Source organism: Dama dama, chromosome 30 (assembly GCF_033118175.1).
Source record: "Dama dama isolate Ldn47 chromosome 30, ASM3311817v1, whole genome shotgun sequence".
NCBI classification, from domain to species: domain Eukaryota; kingdom Metazoa; phylum Chordata; class Mammalia; order Artiodactyla; family Cervidae; genus Dama; species Dama dama.
In genome coordinates this window covers 13735078-13749707 of record NC_083710.1, presented here as the reverse complement: position 1 = coordinate 13749707, position 14630 = coordinate 13735078, and positions in this window count along the sequence as shown.

Sequence of the window (14630 nt, the reverse complement as noted above, 5' to 3'; positions counted from 1 at the left end):
ACTTATTAAGGGCTATATATGCAAAGTGCAAAGTGTTAGTTGCTCAGTCCTATCTGGCTGGCTTTTTGTGATCCCATGGACTGTAGTCCACAGGCTTCTCTGTCCATGGGATTGTCCAGGCAAGAATACTGGAGTGGGTTGCCATTTCCTTCTCCAGGGGATCTTCCCAACCCAGGAATCGAATGTGGGTCTCCTGCATTTCAAGCTAATTCTTTACCATCTGAGCCACCAGGGAAGTCCTAAACTTATAGTCAAAATAATTAACTGACAGATTTAAATAGGAAATTTTAAATTGGAAATAAGATTGCACTGTTTGCTATCATTTCTGTTAAAGTGGGGCTTGAAGGATGTTGAATACCATAAGACTGGAAAATTGCAAGCTATGAAGTTGGAGGGGATGAATATGTTGTTCTTCAGTTGATATGATTATCTACATTGAAAACTCAACAGACAATCTGAGGGCTGTCTTTTCACCTTACTTATAGTTTCCTTTGTAGTGCAAAAGCTTTTAAGTTTCATTAGGTCCCATTTGTTTAGTTTTGCTTTTATTTCCAATATTCTGGGAGGTGGGTCATAGAGGATCTTGCTTTGATTTATGTCGGAGAGTGTTTTGCCTATGTTCTCTTCTAGGAGTTTTATAGTTTCTGGTCTTACATTTAGATCTTTAATCCATTTTGAGTTTATTTTTGTGTATGGTGTTAGAAAGTGTTCTAGTTTCATTCTTTTACAAGTGGTTGACCAGTTTTCCCAGCACCACTTGTTAAAGAGGTTGTCTTTTTTCCATTGTATATCCTTGCTTCCTTTGTCAAAGATAAGGTGTCCATAGGTTCGTGGGTTTATCTCTGGGCCTTCTATTCTGTTCCATTGATCTATATTTCTGTCTTTGTGCCAGTACCATACTGTCTTGATGACTGTGGCTTTGTAGTAGAGTCTGAAGTCAGGCAGGTTGATTCCTCCAGCTCCATTCTTCTTTCTCAAGATTACTTTGGCTATTCGAGGTTTTTTGTATTTCCATACAAATTGTGAAATTCTTTGGTCTAGTTCTGTGAAAAATACCGTTGGTAGCTTGATAGGGATTGCATTGAATCTATAGACTGCTTTGGGTAGAATAGCCATTTTGACAATATTAATTCTTCCAATCCATGAACACGGTATGTTTCTCCATCTGTTTGTGTCCTCTTTGATTTCTTTCATCAGTGTTTTATAGTTTTCTATGTATAGGTCCTTTGTTTCTTTAGGTAGATACACTTCTAAGTATTTTATTCTTTTTGTTGCAATGGTGAATGGTATTGTTTCCTTAATTTCTCTGTCTGTTTTTTCATTGTTAGTATATAGGAATGCAAGGGATTTCTGTGTGTTAATTTTATATCCTGCAACTTTACTATATTCATTGATTAGCTCTAGTAATTTTCTGGTAGAGTCTTTAGGGTTTTCTATGTAGAGGATCATGTCATCTGCAAACAGTGAGAGTTTTACTTCTTCTTTTCCTATCTGGATTCCTTTTACTTCTTTTTCTGCTCTGATTGCTGTGGCCAAAACTTCCAACACTATAGCAAATGAAGAAACAGACAAAGGATTAATCTCAAAAATATACAAGCAACTCCTGCAGCTCAATTCCAGAAAAATAAATGACCCAATCAAAAAATGGGCAAAAGAACTAAACAGACATTTCTCCAAAGAAGACATACAGATGGCTAACAAACACATGAAAAGATGCTCAACATCACTCATTATTAGAGAAATGCAAATCAAAACCACAATGAGGTACCATTACACACCAGTCAGGATGGCTGCTATCTAAAAGTCTACAAGCAATAAATGCTGGAGAGGGTGTGGAGAAAAGGGAACCCTCTTACACTGTTGGTGGGAATGCAAACTAGTACAGCCGCTATGGAAAACAGTGTGGAGATTTCTTAAAAAACTGGAAATAGAACTGCCACATGACCCAGCAATCCCACTTCTGGGCATACACACTGAGGAAACCAGATCTGAAAGAGACACGTGCACCCCAATGTTCATCGCAGCACGGTTTATAATAGCCAGGACATGGAAGCAACCTAGATGCCCATCAGCAGATGAATGGATAAGGAAGCTGTGGTACATATACACCATGGAATATTACTCAGCCATTAAAAAGAATTCATTTGAACCAGTCCTAATGAGATGGATGAAGCTGGAGCCCATTATACATAGTGAAGTAAGCCAGAAAGATAAAGAACATTACAGCATACTGACACATATATATGGAATTTAGAAAGGTGATAACGATAACCCTATATGCAGAACAGAAAAAGAGACACAGAAATACAGAACAGACTTTTGAACTTTGTGGGAGAATGTGAGGGTGGGATATTTCAAAAGAACAGCATGTATACTATCTATGGTGAAACAGATCACCAGCCCAGGTGGGATGCACGAGACAAGTGCTCCGGCCTGGTGCACTGGGAAGACCCAGAGGAATCGGGTGGAGAGGGAGGTGGGAGGGGGGATCGGGATTGGGAATACATGTAAATCCATGGCTGATTCATATCAATGTATGACAAAACCCACTGGAAAAAAAAATAAAATAAAATAATAATTAAAAAAAAAAAAAGAAAACTCAACAGACAAAACAAACTATTATAACTAATATTATATTTCACTAGGCTTATTGAATACAAAAACTGATTTACCCAGAAAACATAATGGCACTAACAGTACCAGAATAAAAGAAAGTACCATTAATGATAGCAAATACAACAAAAATATGTTCTAGAAATTAAACAAGACACAAAATTAATCATAGAATAAAATATAAATCTATAACTGATCTTAAAAGAAAATTAAGATGAATAGATATACAATGAATAATGATGGAAGCATTCCAACTGAAATTTTGGAGGTACCCCCCCCCCCCGAAATTCTGAAGTTTGGCACTTGATAAGGACCTCCAGTGAGCTGAGGCATGTTTTTAAAATAACAAAGAGAGTAGGACTTCTGACCAGATCTTAAGACACAGCATAAAGTCATTGTAATAGAGATTAGTTTTGCATTGGAATATAACAGATGAACCAACAAATATTACAAAATATAGAGGTCAAAAATAGGGTTGCATACACACAAAACGTGTGTATATGGTGTGTATATGGTGGCATACACAGCATAGTAAAGTAATAGTAATATTAAGTTTATTACATAATAGATGACATTTGGAAAACTATTTTTACATGGAGAATAAAGACATCTTAACTCCTATTTTTATCACATACAAAGGTGGACATGAAGTGGGTTAAAGTAGAATGATAAAGCTAATTGAAAGTGATGAAGCCAGGGATGAAAGACTTATGCACCAGGACCCAGAAAGGGCAAGCCAAGTTTAAAAATGATGAATTTCACCACATCCGGATTTTTTTAAGTTTGCTTCATTAAATTTACAGATGAATGATGCTGAGAAAGATTGAAGGCAGGAGAAGGGGACGACAGAGGGTGAGATGGTTGGATGGTATCACTGACTCAATGGACATGAGTTTGAGTAAGCTCCGGGATTTAGTGATGGACAGGGAAGCCTGGCGTGCTGCAGTCCATGGGCTCTCAAAGAGTGGGACACGACTGAGGGACTGAACTGAACTGATATGGTATAATAAAATATTTGCTGTGTCTAAAATAAGTTATTATCTAGACTATATAGATAACCCTGGAAGGTAAAAAAGTATGATCCTGAGAATACCAGTTGAATATGGAAAGAGGGGTGCTCAAAGACTGGTGACTATGAAGATGTGATCACACTTAGTAATGATGGAAGAAATGCAAACAAAACCATCTCTTGTGTCCTTCAGAGTCACAGAAATTGGAAAGAATTGTCCTGGAATTTATTTTCAAGGGTATAGGAAGAAAGACACTCAATAGCCATCTTTCTGACCTCAAATATTATCTATCTATTCATGCTAAGTGATACAGTCATATTTACTGGAATGAAGAATGTCTATTCCTTATGAACTAGCAGTCCTCCTTGGGGTGTGCCTATTATATCTACACAAATTATATTTTATGTTTTATAATTTATTATGTATTTGTAATCATTCCATGTGTCTAAAAGTTAGATATGATTATTTTCAACTTTGTATTGTCTTTGATGTCTAGGACTCAGGAATAAGAGATATCTACAACTAAAATATACATTTATAAAATATAGAATAAGATATGGTAGTGAAAAGCAAGATTTTAATCTATAAACATTTGGATGGAGGCTAGAAATATAGTTTAAATGAAAACACTGTAAAAGAATGACAAATATAAGAAAGAAAGGAAACAGAAAATATGAGAATAAATGGAAAATGAATAACAACTCTCCATGTTATGCAATGATGCATACCTATTTAAAGTAAAAGCTCAAATACATCAGGTTGGAATAGAAAATAGGTTGAAACTGAAAAATAACATTAAAAAAATAAGACAAATGTCACCAACAGGTGCAAGCACGTGCTATGTGAGTATGGTTCAGTTCAGTTCAGTCGCTCAGTCGTGTCCGACTCTTTGCGACCCCATGAATCGCAGCATGCCAGGCCTCCCTGTCCATCGACCAATTCACGGAGTTTACTCAAACTCATGTCCATCAAGTCGGTGATGCCATCCAGCCATCTCATCCTCTGTCGTCCCCTTCTCCTCCTGCCCCCAATCCCTCCCAGCATCAGGGTCTTTTCCAATGAGTCAACTCTTTGCATGAGGTGGCCAAAGTATTGGAGTGAGAGTAGGGTTACCTGTGTGTATAAGGTTACAACTTTAAAGAAAAGAGAAAAAAAAAAAAAAAAAACAATCAATGAACATGTTGATAATTCTGATTTTGTAAAAGATGGCTGTCATTAAAGGTTAACTTTCCTAAAAATGCATCATGTTTCATGTTATTCTGAGCTTTTGCCAAAATGATCTTATTAATTCCCAAAATTTATTAGGCAAAAAAAAAAAAAAAGATTTTTTAATTATTTCATTCTGTGTGCCTTAACTGTATTATCTCTGCTCATAATCACTTGTACTTTGAATAACATAGAAAGAGATATTTAATAGGTATGGATCCAATTTAGATTTAGTTATCGCTTTGCGTCTTGTTATTTCTCATTGTCTAGGGTTTAAGAGGGAATTTTAGAGAAAAGCATAAGCAGAGATTTCTGAGGTGAGAAAGTTTTTTATCAGGTTAGTTTCTGGATAGGAGAAAATGACATTTGTGCTTTATAAGGGATATAGAAAGCAATTGGCTTTAATAGTGTAAGCGGCACATTAAGAGGAAAGACAATTAAGTGTTGGGTACTATATTTATTCAAAGCAATTTCTTAGGTGGTTCTTAAACTATTTTGTATGAGCTATTGCATATTTCAAATTTGCCTTTATTCAATTTCCTTCACTTTTAGTGGCTGAATATAACATTAATGAAAAAGAGAGAAAATGAGACTGAAACTCACAAACCCATAAATAAAACCTTAATATTTGTTCTGTTTGAAGCTGCACTCACTGGACGAGATGCAACACAATTCATTACAGAAACCTTAACCAGGAATTTCCACACTTTCTGGAATGGGCTGCTGCTGCTAAGTCACTTCAGTCGTGTCTGACTGTGTGTGACCCCATAGACGGCAGCCCACCAGGCTCCCCTGTCCCTGGGATTCTCCAGGCAAGAACACTGGAGTGGGTTGCCATTTCCTTCTCCAGCGCATGAAAGTGAAAAGGGAAAGTGAAGTCGCTCAGCCGTGTCCGACTCTTTGCGGCCCCATGGACTGCAGCCCACCAGGCTTCTCCGTCCATGGGATTTTCCAGGCAAGAGTACTGGAGTGGGGTGCCTTTGCCTTCTCCCGGAATGGGCAAGGATCCTGTATTTATCTTTCCTTCACTTTTACTTGGTGTTAAAATAGGCTGCAGTCTAAACATATTTCAGAACATTTAGAATATAAAAAACAGTAAAATTACTTGTATTCCCAGCACCCAGATAAACTTCTAGAGATATAGAAACTTGTGTAGCTAAGAGCAATCTGACATTTTGTAATCTGCTTTTCTGACATTTTTTAAAACACTTTACATCTCAATAGTATGCTAAAAATAATATCCCTTCACATGGCAATATCTTAAGTGATTTAACAAGGTCCTATAGATTTATTAATATTGTATGGAATACTCTGCTATTGTCAATTACATTGTCATAAGCATTCAGGCACATGATTTGTTTTGCAAATTAGCCCTTATTTGCCACTTTATTTTATGGATGCATTTTGTCTGGAGTATATTGTGGAATTCTGATGTTTTTTTCCATTTGGAGACTCTGTTTTTATTATAGATTTTAGAATTGATTTGGGGTTACTAGGGCAATGGATATGCTTATCCTCTAAGCTTGCTTTATGCCTTCTCTCATTTCCTATTATTTCCCTTCTTTTAAGTTATTGATTTGGAAGGTAAATATCTATCTTTTTCTGATATTAGTGATTGCCTTCAAATATTCAGAAAAACATATTTTAGAAAAAACATGAACAACATCATATATTTATTCTTCTGTTAGAGATTTTAAATGTTTAATTTCTTCCCATCTTCCCGCTTCAATTTTTAGTTTTTATTGACCTAATTTACATTTATCTCAGACTGTTGTTATGAAATTTTATTACTGTTACATATTTTAAATCAACTTTTTCTCTTCAATTTGCATTCATCTATAACCATAATAGCAATACTTTAAAAACACAGCTTTAATATTTCCAGGGTTTCTTTGTTGGTCATCATCATGGCCTCGTATCTCTACTTTCCTATTCTTATAGCCTTTGTTTTAATTAATTGTTCAATCTCTAAGTGCATTTTAAACATACAAATGGTTTTTCTCCCCCTTTTTCCTATCTCTTTATATCTATGGCTATCTCTTTAAAAATTAATTGAATTATAATAGATTTACAATGTTATTAGTTTCAAGGGTACAGCAAAGTGATTCATTTATACATATACACATATCCATTATTTTTTAGGTTTTTTTCCATTATGGGTTATTAACAAATACCTGTGCTATACAGCAGGTCCTCGTTGTTTACCTATTTTATATATAGTGTGTGGCTGTTAATCCCAAACTCCTAATTTCTCCTTCCTCCCTTTGTGGCCATCATGATGGCGATCTTAATCAGGTTTTCACACATAAAGTCAACTATAGAATTCTTGAGAAAAATTCTATTCTTCTCCTTTCCTGAAATTATTTTGGGCTTTTTTATAGTATCTTCAAACATCTTGAAACATTTAAACATAATCATTTATAAAATGTTTGATGTATCTGTAAATTTCTCTTCTTTGATTTTTGCATGTTTTTTATATTATCATTGAGATTCCAAATATTCATCTTGGTACATATTGATTGGTCTCTTCATCAGTTTCCTCAGATACCTAGCAAATCCATTCAATTTGTCTATAGATTTGGTTATTTCTTCAATTCTGAAAAGTTGTGTGTGTGTGTTTGTGTTTAAAGTTTCTTTAATCATATTTTCCATTGTTTTTGGCTTTTAAACTCTCTAGAACTCCAGTTATTAGTATTTTTACAATCCTGGACCTATCATATCTGGCCATTTTCTTTTTCATAAGTTCATGTATCTCCTCAGAATTTTGGGTGAATTACTTGAATTCCTTGAGTTTGTTACTCAGTTCACTATTTTAGTTATGCAATGTTCTACATGTTTCTCTTTGCAATACAGTCTAATTCTCAACCTTGACTTCCATTTTTAAATATTCTTTCCTAATTTCAGATTAATATTTCAGTGTGACTGCGCAAAATCTTTGTAAACCCAAAGTTGGTATTTTCTGGAACAACATGCAGTGTATCTGTTTCAGAGAGTGATGTTTATTCTGATCCTTCTGATTCTTCAAAGGGGTCCCTCTGCCTTGCATCTTCACAGGTCTGATGATTTACAATGTGTGTTTATTTCAGAATGTTGCAGAAGCTCATGCTGGAAAGGCATCAAGACCCTGAAGCCTTTGTTCTGTTTGTAAGCTGCAATCAAAATGAATTTTGACAATGTAGACAATTTTTGTTACTCATCTCATTTAAAGAATGCCCTCTTGGTACTGTCATCGTCACTTTTAAGAAGCAGCTCTGACACATGACTTTCTGTTGATTTTATGCAGACTCCATAACGAGAAGTCTTAACATCATACTGGACCATTCGTGGTCCTGGTCTGTTCTCTCCCTTACAAGTTAAGTGGCTGTGGGGCTTTATTAAGCTCACTCTCTGAGCTCTTTAATGAAACAAGTTGGCTCTTACCCTTACTTCAATACAGTCTGTATCAAATCTGGCAGAAGTGCCTTAAGGTATATGAGATGTGAATTATAGCTATCCTTCGAACTATTCAGTGCTGAGATACATTTGTTTTTGTTATTTGTCTTTGAGAGGCATATATGGTGGGTAAGAAAATGTGGCTTGCTTGTGGTCACATGACCCCATTTATGCTTCAGTCTGTCATTGATTTTGTAATCTGACAAATAAAGAGTAAAACTCCTTTTATTGGATATCAAGCAGATTGGATGAAAAAAATTAAGATGTTGCAAATTTCCTAGCCTGCTAAGGTACCTGGATGTACTTAGTATATACAGCTTCCTTTCTTGGGTGGTGAAGTGGTATATTTCATCAGTGGTGAATTGTGCTGGTTGGCCTTGTTTAGCGACTGCCAAAAATTTTAGCAAATTTAGAAATTCTCTTGTGTATTGACACAAAGATAAAGACTTTGCAAATCAGGTATAATTGAGATCTGAGTAACATCCCCAGAACTGTGCATTTCAACTCTCTCCTTTCGCCTGAGATGTGTTTGGTGAACCTCGGCATGAGTGCCCTGGAAAGACAAGCCCTGATACCATCAGTGACTAATGATCAGGCCTCGCATTTGGGAGCTGATGAAAGTATCCCAGTTTCAGGTCTGCTTTTCCTAATTAACAGTGGTTAATAACTCTTTTATTGAAACTAGATTGAATTCTTATTTGGGAAACTTAATTTAAAGTATGCCCTGTCAGCTCCGTGGCACTTCTATCCCATCTCATCTCCAACAAATTGAAGGAGGGTGGATCGTGTTTTAATATTCTCCAAAAGGACGGAGGGAACAGGAGAATTATAAAGTCTAGAATAGAGTAAAGTGGTTGCTTTTATTGGATTTGCAGATAAATCATGAATAATGAAGCCAAACAATTTGGTTTTCTGAATTTGTATAGATAGGTTATTCTAAAAATGTTGCTATGATAGCTCCAAGCAGATCAGGTTTTTTAGTCCTAAAACTGCTGAATGGGTACCTTCTCTTGCACACCTGTTTTTAGCAGCACCTGTCTGGTTTGAATCATTCTCTCTGGACTCATTAAAGGGTATCTCAGTGCACAAGATCTCTGATCCTGACTTCAATTCTTATCCTTCCAGAATAATTTTCGACTCTGCTCATGAGGGGCTCATTCTGACTGGAGGAGGGTAAGGCTAGGTTCATGACCCTCTCTGAGATTTTGAGTCCCCCTTTGTGAGAACAGCATTTAGGGGATATTTTGAGAGGGGAGGCAGGCAGTGTTGCTGGAAGTCAACAGCCCTCCTGTGACCCTGAAACTTTAAAAACTACTATAATAAATAATGCTCCCCACTTTCTCTATACAAAACTCTTACAAAGAAGATTAAGATATCATACCTGTTTGTATAGAATTGAAAAAAAAATAACATGAAGATGATGAAAAAGTCTGCCCAAGCCATTGCTTGACTTCATGGAACAAAAAGAAAGGAGAACAACCTCCAAATTATTCCTTTTTATTCTTCTCTTTTTCATCTCAGTGCTCTTGTCTATTAACTAGATGCAAATAATAGATATTTTAAAATAGAAAGTTATACCTTTTCAGGTCTTTCATAGAATTTTTAATGAACTGGTCTTATATTCTCATGAAAATCTATTCTTAAAATGTTAGTAAAATTTTTATATTAAATATGCCTAGAAAATTACACTGTAATTCTCTCTTTACATATTTTCCCTTTATACAGTTGTTCCGTATTTCTATTATTATGTCTCTAACTTCAAGTACACTTTCCTAGAATTCCTAATCCTTTTTATTTGGAGGTTTAAGTACCCTATGAATGTGTTTTACCATTAGAAGTCTACTACCATGGTTTTTTTATTGATAAGCTACTTTTCTTTCCTTAGTCTAGCTTTAATTCTCTTTCTATAGTTGCCTTGAATGTGTTCTTAATTTAGTTTATTTATTTTGGTTACTTCATTTTCATATAATTTATCTACCTAGGGACATAATTACCTAGACAATTTTGTTATGCAATCTCCTTGATCATTTTAATTTTTATAAATAAAAATTGAATGTATTTTCTATGTTTAATGATTTTTTAAAAAATCAACTGTCTTTTTCAGGCCAATGTGTCATGTATTTCCTAACCAGTATTTATTAACTGTCTACACTAGTCTGTGGAAGTTAATTTCTAATGATGAAAATGTTCTTGTCGGATGTGTTACTTTGTCATCACTCTGCTGTCATTAAAATCAAGCATCTTAGGATGGTAAAGAAGAAGGTAAATCCGTGCACTGGGAAGAACCAGAGGAATCGGGTGGAGAGGGAGGTGGGAGGGGGAATCGGGATTGGGAATACATGTAAATCCATGGCTGATTCATATTAATGTATGACAAAACCCACTGGAAAAAAAAATAATAATAATAATAAAAATAAATAAAAAAAAAAAAGAAGAAGGTAAATCCTGCCTATGACACATAAATGTGCTTCTAATATTTACCTACTATATATTCTCCTGATACAGGTCTGTTTGACCTACATATGCCCATTAGAGATTTGGTAAAACATTTTTTCAAGTGCCTGAAATATTTGTTGCTCATAATGATGCTTGTTCAATCTTTGATAACAATTATTTGTTTCTATATTATTCTAGAATTCATCTTCATCTCCTGATTCATAATGTGTTAATATTTTTTTAATTTTGTTACTACTCATAATTATGATAATGCTAATTTATATCAATTGCATTTCCCTCTTAGATGATTAACTTTCTTCAGGGGAATTTTGCTCATTGAATGTTTGAAAGTGAGTGTATATTCCCTTGGTTTAGGGTTTCATTAAAGATTTGGGTGTTTGTCAGGCCCATACGACTTTGAAGGAAGACTGTTGAAAAAACAACTTGAGTTTTTTATCCTTACACCTGTTAAAATTCTTACAATTTCTCCAGTTTCTCTCTTTCTCTCTCTCTTTCTTTTTGTAATACTATTTTATTCAATATCTTTTAAAAAAGTTTTGTATGAAATCATGAGCATATGGCATAAATTCACTACGTTCTGAGTCATAGGACTGCTGGTTTTGTAAGAAAGAATGAACGTTCTCAAAAGTTACCAAGTGATATTACCTGTTTATATCATGTTTTACTTCACATTTAGTAGTAACCCATTTATTAGAATGATAGATTATATTTTGCCCAGGTAATAGTTTATTTATGGGATTATGCATAGAATTAGCAAAGTAGAGGAATACTTAGAATTTGCATATAAATATTTAATTTATATATGAAATAAAATCTATTTATTCAACTTCTCATTATAAAGCATTTTTAATAAATAACCATTTTGAGATCTTGCATAGGAATATGAATGTCAACCTTCATTAGGCAGCTTCATTACTAAGGCTACAGTGAAATATCAATACTTTTAAGAAAATGCAGCTTCTTAATGAATTAAATTTAAAAAATTATTTCTCTGTGCTTTTTCTGCATAATGTGCTTTTATTCAGCTAGTCCTCTCGAATATAGTTACAGCAGTGTTGGTAGAATTTTTTTCCAAGAATGGGTACTTATTTTATATTAAAAAGAATTATTTTCTTCCTGTGAGCTAGTCAGACTCAAGACTCTTCTGGCCCGAATTAAGGAAGCCACGTAACCCACCACCATAAAAAACCTTTTGCCCATTCTTGGCTGACACATTATGAAATGAAAAAACGTTGACAAAGAACACAAGGAAAAACAGACAACTGATAAATCTTTCAGCTTTACTACATTGTATTTCTTTCCTGAGATGAGTCTACTCAAGCTCTCACACACGCCATCAATAGAACCTGTTCCTTGACCTGCTTTTTCAGTGAGCAGTGATGGATTAGAACTGCTCCATCAAACCTGTTTCAGCCAGGTCTCCTTGTAACTGACAGCAAATGTTTCACGGCTCCTGATTTGGGTTGGGGTGAAGTCCGTGGCCTTGGATCACAGCCAAAGTAAGTGCTTCACTCAGGACCCTAAAGCATGGCCTCATTATCACTCTAATCAACTGAGCTGCCAAGTCGCTGAAGCACTGATGTCTCCAAAAATCCCGTTATCGCTCTTTGATTTACTTTTTATGATGCTTGAGATTTTTGAGTAACTCAGGTAGATTGCTTTCACACACTCCTTGCTGTGACCTCATTTTTTTCACTCAAGGCTGTCTTTTTCTTTATGTTGCACCTGTGAGTCAGACAAACTTTTTCCATTTTTTTTTACAGACCGATTCAAATGGCTTCTGTGGAACTGTGCTCAATAAAAACGCAAATCTGGTGCTAGTCTCAGGGGCATAGTCTGAGACTCTGTTAGGATCTTGATTGGCATAGCTTGGGTTTGGGATTTATGTGGCTGCCAGAGGTGAACAATTTTGGCTCAGTAAATAAGCCCTACATTGGGACAATGGGATGAGACTGTTGTTTTTCTGGAAATCAGGTGGGAACCAAGTGAACTGGATGTCTGTGAGGCACACAAGAAAAATATGTAAGTTCATTAGCATTTGCAAATTCCAAGTACAGAGATAAGTCACAGTTCAATAGAGCCTTTTAATCAGAATCCTATTACCTGCAAGGAATGATTACGTATGCACTTGCATTTTCAAAGGACAAATAAAAGCTGGGAAAAAAAAAAAAAAAAAAAGAACACTAATGGGAGAGCCAGAACATTTTCTTCTAATAGTCACAGAGTAAGTACAAGAAGGCAATGCCTGCCGTTCTGACGCATTTCATGTCCTTGCTTGAGGCCACTCTGCTAATATCTGCTGACCAAAGCCAACACATGACCAAAAGCAGAGTAAGCGACAGGCGTTATGATCGCTGCTTTCACACTCCTATTCTGCTCTTTTGGACTTCCATGTTCCAGTAGTTTGCTCTAGTATGATTGTGGAACAAATCATGAATAGCTATCTGTCACCTCACCTGTCTCAGTCACTCAGTCATGCCCCACTCTTTGAGGACCTGTGGATTTTAGCCCAGCAGGCTTCTTTGTCCATGGAATTTTCCAGCAAGAATACTGGAGTGGGTTGCCAGTCCCTACTCCAGGGGATCTTCCCAACTTGCATCTCTTGAGTCTCCTGCATTGGTAAGCAGATTCTTTACCACTAGAGCCACCTAGAAAGCTCATGATGTGTAGAATAATGTCAAGCAGACTCAATTAACACCTTCAGTAAGTGTTTGTTTTTGGTTTTGGTGCTTTTTGTTATTTAGTTTTACCTGAACATGTGTCAGGATTGTCCTAAACATTTGGAAGGTATAAAACTTCCTATCTTCAATGAGCTTATATTTTAGTGGGGAGACATAACAGTAGGCAAATCCTGTAGATTCTGGTTTTAAGTGCTGTTAACAGAAAGCTGTATAGAAAGTGAGAGAAAGAAATCCCTGCTGATTTCACAGAAGAGACAAGGCTTCCTCTGAATCTAAAAACGATGAGAAATTTTTGCAGAAGAACCAAGCTAGATGTAGCTGTATGTTTCTTGACAGGGCAGAAGTGACCTAGACAAACGCAAAGTGAGGTGAGAAAATATGAGAACATCAGATCAGGGAGCCAAAAATAGTAGAATACTCAAGACATTTATGTACACACTTTAATGGCGCATCCAGAAGCTGGGGGATCAGCAGAGATGAGAAAGCTCTTGGTATACCATACCATGGCGTGTTTATTTTATTCTAAAGAGAGCAAAAGTTGTTAAAACAGGAAGCACATAATCAGATTTACATTATAGAAAGATTATTTTGGAAGGAGTGTGGAGATGAAAGCCACCTTGGAAAGAGAAATCTTATCTAGAAGGATGGTTCAATAATCCAAACAGGACAAGAGAGAGCCAGGAAGACACGGGTATAATATATTTATGAAAGGATATATTGCACCTATCCCCACCAAAAGCTTAATAATAAATGTGGTGCTTGGCCCATGGTAATTGCTCCATAAGATTTTGTTGACTGTATCTTGTATAGTTTGAGGTAGTAATAGAATTTTATTTTTCCCCATGTGAATATAATTTGTTCCGGTATCATCTATGGAATTGTCCCAAGTGATCTGCAAAGTCACCGTTGTCATATATATTTTCCTTTAGGTTAGTCTAGGGTTTCCCCAATGGCTCAGTGGGTAAAGAATCCAACTGCAATGCAGGAGACACAGGAGGAAAAGCCCCTGTAGGAGGAAATGGCAACACACTCCAGTATACTTGCTTAAAAAATCCCATGGACAGAGGAGCCTCGCAGGTGACAGTCCAAAGGGTCACAAAGAGTCAGACACGACTGAGACGCTAAGCACCTAAGCGCGCATGTGCGCCCACACACACACATGCAATTAGTCTAATGTAACCACTATTCTCCAAACCTTTTTTTTTTGCTAGAGTATATTTAGGGTCACATT